The 7,839-nt window shown below is 39.5% G+C and overlaps 1 protein-coding gene across 3 annotated transcripts in view; it reads left to right on the forward strand.

Annotated features, from left to right (window-relative positions):
• Nucleotides 1-460: 460 nt before the first annotated feature.
• Slc16a12 (solute carrier family 16 member 12) overlaps nucleotides 461-7,839 on the forward strand; it is a 79,643-nt gene continuing 72,264 nt past the window's right edge. For 2 of the 3 annotated variants that reach the window (XM_013156857.3, XM_063239480.1), the window contains exon 1: nucleotides 776-3,573. The gene's annotated coding sequence lies outside the window, so the exon portion shown is untranslated. Of the gene's footprint in view, nucleotides 602-775; nucleotides 3,574-7,839 lie in introns of those variants that run through there. The other variant, XM_003473554.5, reaches the window with a different exon arrangement.

Here is a 7,839-nt window from a genome sequence, read left to right on the forward strand (position 1 = left end):
GGGGAACTTCAGTTTCTGTGCTGTGAAATAGGATTGAATGGCAGGTACCCTTTTTGACAGCTATCCCTGAAAGAGTCCTATTCCTTCCCAAGATCTTGTTTTTGACCCTTTGGAGAAAAGTTCTTTTTGAGCACACCAGACCTGCTCTGTTTGCAGAGGTCAGGGCAGTGCGGGCTGCTCCTGGGACGAGTCCAGCAGTCCCTCCGAAGCGGCTCGGTGGGCAGCCGGCCTGCTGCGTTACATAACGGCGAGGCGTCCTGCCTGCCGGAGCCCCTCACCCAGCCGAACCCCAGCAGTGGCGCGAGAATCCCGCGGATAAGTGCCCTCGGACTGCAGGGCAGCGTCCCTTGTGGACCTGGCGGGACCGAGCTAGCCCCGGCTTTCCCAGACAAGCAGCTGGACGGTCCCACGCCGCCGTCCTGCCCTGCGCTTCCCGGCGGCCCAGGCCGAGCTCGCCGGCGCCTCCCGCCGTTGCTCCCGCCCCTCGGCAGCGCGGACCTCCGCGCCCGGGCCAGAGGAGGGGCCGGCGGGGACGCGGCTCCCGGAGTCCGGGGACATGTCTGCGCGCCTCCGCCAGCAGGGCTGCCGCGGTCCCGGCGAGGTGAGGACTGCGGGCCGGGCCGGGGGGCGGGGGCGGACGAGCCTCGCGCGGGGGTCCGGCTGGGCCGAGGCTCGGTGCGGGCTGCGGAGCCCGAGAGCTGGGTCCCCTGCAGCCGTCTGGGGTGCAGGCTTGCCGGGAGCCCAGCGTGCGATGCCGGAGCCCGGGCTGGGAAACTCTGGGCTCGCGCTCTTCCCGCGCTCCAACTTGCTTAAGCGGAGGGCGCGGTGGCTGGTGGACGCTGTCACCCTTTGAGGCCGGACCGGGGCTTAGATCTGGGCTTGGAGTGGCGCAGGACCTGGAGGTTCGCGGCTCCCTCTGCGCGTCCAATCCGTGCCTGTTCCGGGACCCTCACCGGGCCACCCGGCAAGCTTGCTGGTTTAGGAGAGACAGGTGCCCACTCTGTTGTGTCCACTGCAGTCGTTTTGGGGCAGGTGGCAAGAGAAGAGCTGTTCTGATCTCGGGTCCTGTGGTTACCAAATGCAGGTTTCCAGATTTTTCTTGGATTCCGTTGCATTTTAAATGACAGTAATATTTATTCCTCCAGTGTGATCTATTATAAACACACCAGCATTCACGGTTTTTAATGGATTAAATTTAATATCAATATTACATCTTGCCACTATGAAAAGCAGTGAAAACTTTATTGCAAACTCACCACACAGCGTTCTAAATCAAACACTTCCATTTTAAAGGACTTCTAATTAGTTTCCTCTCAATGATTCTTAGTTGAGAACTGGTCATTCCCAGGGCCTGCTAGCTTGGCCCAGAAAAAAAAAAAAAAATCTGCAGGCTTGCTAAATTCAGAAACACACTGTCTCTCCAGGTATCCAAGCCGCCTGATTTTTAAAATCGTCAGCTGCCCCTCTGCCTAATGTGTCTAGTGGCCAAAGACATGCAGGACAAGGGCTAATAATATTGGTGCCTCTAAAGTGTTGAACCTGTGTCTGCTGCAGAGAGGAAGAATGGGAAAAGAATATTGAGTGACTGGCCTTGATCACCTACAATTACAGTATCTTAGCCACAAAAAGTATTTTAGAGACTGATAGCCACCAGATTCAGACCCGGTTCAGGGATCCAGGCCTTCTCATTCCCACGTAGGTCAGTGTACATAGCATTCTGAACAAAAATCGTTTGACCAAAGTCACTTAGTCATAATTTTCTTGTCTTTGTTTGTTTGCTTGTTTGATTTTGTTCTGAGACAAGGTCTTACTGTGTAGTGCAGGCTGGCCTTGAACTTGCATATGTAGTCCAGGCTGGCCTCAAACTCTCAGAGATCCTCCTGCCTCAGCTTTCAGAGTGCTGGAATTACAGGCATGCGCCACCATGCCCAGCCATCTTTTTATAACTGAGGGACTTCTGAAATAGATGAGACAGGTCAATTTAGTGAAATTCCCTTTGTAGTATAACTAAAAATTAGCAATCCTTATTTACATGTGGCCTTAGAGCTGGCTTGAGAAACATGGCCTATTGGAGCACCATTCATTTGTGTTTATCACTTCAGCTGTCATAGAAGTCATGGCTTGCAATTAACACTGACTTGCATTGCACTACACTGCATATTTTAAAAATTTAATTCAATTTAACATATATTAATTGAGTATCTCCTAATGTTGAGTGCTTTGCTGTGTATTTTAGATGTGTCAGTGAACAAAACAAAGATTTTTGATCTGTAAAGCTCCAGTTACAGTTATTTCTGACAGTTTTCCAGGTCTTTGTTAGGCAGACAGAAGAGACTGTCAGTTTCTCCTAAAGAATGAAAATAAACAGAAATGTTCCAGTCTGTTTTGTTTCTGATTCTATGAATTGGTTGCTCCTACAGTCATGGGAAACCAACAAATGAAATACACAGATGAAGTTGCTTTGAGTTTTATGAACCTTCTATGGTATGAATAATAGTTCCCACCTTTGTTTAAAGTATGTTTTTTTTGGAATCCATTTCCTTTATTGCAACAACATCACTGTGGTGATTTAAACTTTAATGAAGCATGGAATGATTAGTTTTTTCAAAAGTGTCAGGCTGCTGTGTTAATACTGGAGCCTGTAAGATGTAGCTAGTCTTTTACTTATGAAGATAGTGTTGTTTTTATTTTACTCACTTTATACTCCCCTCACCCCACTCTCCTTCATAATCGTGGGGTACGGAGGGGTTGTGACTTATTGGTGCACCTGTCTCCTTGGTAGTTCTTTCTTTAAATCAGAAATTCCAGTTTTAAGCACTGCCTGATTCTCTCAATTGCATTTTCCTCAAAACAGCATGATTTGCAAGTTCAGGCATGTTTGTTGTTTTTAACAAAGACTTATCAAAATGAACTTGGCAGTTTTTGGTTGAATACAGCTAAATAACATTTCAGTGGTTTTTTCTTTTTTATTGTTGCTGTTGTTGTTTTCATTTTTATTTATATATCCTTTATCTACCCAATTGCTTTACTTTTAAGAATCAAAAAATTAAAATCTGCTTTCTTAGGAGTACATTTTTAGTATATCTAAAAACTCATCCATTCAAGTGGTATAATTTAATAAAAAAAAACCATATTCACAGTTGAAGAGATAGAGAGATTTCATTATGTAGACCCTGTCTCTGTTTTCAAATTGTTTGCTATCAAAGGACATCTGAAAGTGTTATTATCTAACTGTGTCCTATTTAAATGTGTTCTCTGCTCAGCACATAGAAAAAACCTCACAATTTCTGAAGACTGCTAAGCACCCAGGTAGTTAATGATTTTCTTCATTTGTTAACCTCTTTGGCCCATCAGATTCGCATCCCTTTCTTTTTTCTTGATGATAAAGTGAGGTCCTCTAGCCAAGTAGGAAGTTTTATGTCAAGTATTTAACACACTATGTCATTAATTGGTTGATTTAATAAACATTTCCTGCTTTTCCATGGTTTGTGTAAAGGCGATACTTTGAGCCCCTCTTTTCCGTGCGAATGGTAATAGAGGCTATAAAGAGACAGAAGGAGCTTGCACCCAGACGTAAGAGAAACCATTTCTCTCCCTTTTCTTCTTTACCTTTCTCTTCTTTATCCTTCCCTTTTGAGGTTTTGTTTGTATTAGCCAAGCTGTATCACAGAACTACATCCCCGTCTGCTCTTGCTTCTTTTTGAGAACTGATGGAAGGTTTCCTTTTAGGAGCCTGTTGAGGCTGTGTTGGGTTGTATAACAGACAATCACTTCTGGACCTGTTAATACTGAGGTAGTAGAGTGCTGGCTAACAAGAAAGCAGCTCACTGAGCTAACCAATGTTCTTGTTCCCCCATGGAATACATACTGAGCACAGAGATCATTGTAGCAGTAGCTATCATGTAATAAATTGCTATATTTTGTTCTTTCTGGCTTCAGTGCACATTTGCTGTGGTGTTTGGTTCTGGTCTTGATACTGTAATTTTGCAATTTAATTAAATATCATATAACCAATTTAATGTGAGTGCCAACACAGAATGCTATTTCTATGAAAACTAAGTTGATTTCCATATGGGCCCACAATACTATAATGAAATACTTCAGACGATTACCTTGTAAAGAGAAAAAATTTATTTTGGCTCAAGGCTTTGGCGATTCCAGTTCAAGACTAAGCAGACCCATTGCTTTGTGTCTGTGTAGCAGTGATGAGAATGCGTGGCTGAAAACATTCACTGCATGGCTGGGGAGTAAAAACAGACAGAAGGAGGATGTGTGGGGTCTCACAGCTCCCTTAAAAGTGTGACCCTAGTTACCCAGGGTCACAGGGTACAAGTGTGTACCACCACACCTGGCGTGGACACTTGTGTTTTAACACATGGAACTTTAGAGAGAAATTCAATACTAAATTATGGCAAGCAGCCATTAAAATAAGACATGTTTATGAACGAGCTACCAATTTAATGAAATTGATGAACCTTGAAAATATAAGGTGAAAAAAGTTAGATACACAGGATCACATATAAGAAGTATGATTCCACTAACTTGAGATGTTCAGGAGAAGCAAATCCAGAGACAATTTGAGTGCTGGTCTCCAGGAGATGAGATGGGGGAGCAAGGAGTGACTGATAACGGTGCAGAGCTGCTTTTCGGGATGATGGCCATGTTCTGGAATTAGGTCATGGTGATGGCTGCAGAATATTGTGAATATACTAAAAGTCACTCAAGACTTGCTCTTCTTTAGAATTGATTACATCAGTGAAGTTTGTTACATGATTTTATCTCAATTTATAAAAAAAGAATGCAAAGCTTAAAAGAGCAACATGAACAAATAATTTACTACTTAGATGTAGAATAGACAGATATAACGTGTTGTAAAAATACAGCAAAAACATCTGAGTGTTTTTTGCACTAAGGTATTTTACATGCTTCTTAAATACCCTGGCCCACTTCAAATACAAGCAAGCAACATGAGCATGGTTTAGCCAAAAAGTACAACACAGAACTCAATATCCAAAGATTGGTGAATGCATTTATACTTATTTATGTGACTAGTGGGGATATAAAATTTTTGAAGTATATTGTGTCAATTTTTTGAGTCTGTTCCTAGTGACTTTTAATTGCTGCTGTTGAGAAACCCCCCCCCCCATTAAGTGTTTCAGTTTCTGAGCGCTCCTAACATGTCTTGAAAATAGATTATCTTTTTACTGGGATAAAATTCTTATTTATGAGCCTCTTATAAATATGGAATTAATGATTTAAGATTATACTTTTCGAGTTTCTAAATCATCATAAAAATTAGCCATCCTTTCCCCCCAAGCTCTGTGTTGTGACTGCTTCATTCATGTATCTTACTGGAGTAGCTAAATAAAATGTTAGCTATACTAAAACTTTAAATTCATCATCCAGAACATTTATAGACTATAATTTTTCAAAATACTCCTGAGAACAATTCATCATTTTATGGTTTATTTGACATATTACAAACTAAGACCATAATTACTTATTTGAGGGGCAGCTAGTATTATTTTTGTAACTCTGCTATGTTTGATGAAATACTTTCCATGAAAATGAGCTCATATTTATCTATTGAAACCAGCTGTATTTCCTGAAATAGCAATTTCAGCTCTCTGAATCTGTTACTGCAAAACAACCATATGATGACCCATGAAAGAACAATCCAAGAAACAAAAATGGGTACTCACATCAAGTAAAATCTCCTCTGAGGAAAAAAGTTGCTTCTTCAGTCTGATATGGGTCAGTGAGAGAACAACAAAACTATATTAATTTTCATAATTAGGTTATTATGTATAGGATTAATTGAAGTTCACAGGTATAACTGATATCAAAAAGATATGGGTTGTTCAGAATGATACCCGACAATTTTATAGCAATAAATCAATCAATTCAGGACTTTTTATCAATGGTTCTCAACATTGGCTACACATTAAAATCATCCAAGGAAGAAAAAAAAGAATACTAATACCAAGGTCTTATGCTAAAACATTCCATTTCACCAGCTACTTGAAAACATGAATTTGAGCCCAACCTGGTCACCTGAGTGACTCAGAGAGTTCTTGTCACAAAATGAAAAATAAAAAAGGCTGATGATACATCTCAGTGTAAAGTCTGTGGGTTCAGTTCCCCCGCATTGTGGTAGATACTGGAAAGAAAAGAAAAAGAAAAAAGAAAATTAAAGAAAAGATCTAATTCAGTAGGTCTGGGATAGGGTTAGGGCATCTATTATTTTTAAAGTTCCTTTGTAAAGTATATATGAAGCCAGGTTTAAGAACTATAAATTTATAAAACACTCCATAAGTTTGGACGCATTTAGAAAACAATGTTGAAGCGAATATTTGTAATAGTATCTTTTTAATGTGTTTGCTGAGAATAATTTAATCATCCCTTCCTCCTCTTCATTTTTATATTTTGTTTATTTTGGGTTTGATTTGTTTTTTTAGGTATTTGTCTATACAGTACTCATTTAGTGTATGGAAAGTTTTCTCCAATGGTTGAATGAAGTTTCACTGATTTTATTCCCTATAAAGTTCATTAAGCTTTTTGTATGTCAGAACAATCAAAGCAACCGTATTAATTAATCTGCTTTGTATAGCAATAACAAAATACCTGGAAATAAGTACTTTGTAAAAAGAAGAGTTTTTTATAATTTTAAAACAAAGCAAAAAAAAAGACAGAAAACAATGGTCCAGGATTTCAAATCAACATAGGAGAAGATTAACAGTGGTTACTATATTGTGTATTGTTATCTTCAAAATAGATGCTCAGATTACAAGATACAGGAATAAAAAATGATTGACCAATGAAAGCACAAACCATTCTTTTGAAGAACTAACAGGGATTAGTGCTATGATTATCTTGCATATATAATCTATTCCCTTCTTTCTTTTCTCTTTCCCCCCATCCCAGTTGTTCTTTCCTTTTGAGTAATTTCTTCCTCTTTCACTTTCACAAAATCTATTACACATTTTGGGTCTTATTTATTCTTTCAATTTTTTACACTAAGGAGACTATGATGTTTACACATGTGAGTCTGATTTATTTCACTTACGAGTAGTGTCTCAAGTTGCATCCATTTATCTACAGAAGCCTTGAGCTTGTCCTTCATAGCTGAGTAGAGCTCCATTATATAAAAAGATCATACTTTTTAATCCATTCATCAATTGATGCATAAAAGGTTGTTTTCAGGATTAAGATATTACTAAATGTGCTGCTATAAACGTAGATGTGCAAATATAGCTGTAGTATGATGTTTTTAATTCTTGAGGGAAGATGCCCAGAAAGAGAATAGCTGGATTGAATGGGACCTCCAATCCTAGTTTTTTGAGTAATTTCCAAAGTAATTTTTATAATGCTTGCACAAGTCTACACTCCCACCAGTAGTGGAGAAAGTTTCCTCTCCCCCTCCCCCCGCCCCTCGAGCATTTGTTATTGGTTGATTTCTTGATGAGAGCCATTCTTTTTTTTTTTTAATTTTATTTAAAAGGAAAAAGAGAAAAACACAAAATATAACAAAGTGGTGTAAGGATATACATAATACAGAACTACAAAAAACAACAACAACAAAAACAACAAAAAACCAGTAAGAAATCACCTGTTAATAGATTACATATTATCATCTTAGAAATAGTTGCTCAAATCACAGTATCGAAGAATACAAAGTGGACATTCAAACAGAGAGACTGCAAACAGCTGTGTTCAATGATCCAAAAACATTACTATAGGCAGCTATTTAACACCCCTAAACACATTTGCTGTTATATCCGTTAGAGCTCTTTTTTTTTTCCCCTCTCTTTTTTACAACAAAATTTAAACATTTTGGAT

This window comes from Cavia porcellus, unplaced genomic scaffold, assembly GCF_034190915.1.
Source record: "Cavia porcellus strain 051 isolate PalLab524CR breed Dunkin Hartley unplaced genomic scaffold, mCavPor4.1 scaffold_28, whole genome shotgun sequence".
Classification (NCBI taxonomy): Eukaryota; Metazoa; Chordata; class Mammalia; order Rodentia; family Caviidae; genus Cavia; species Cavia porcellus.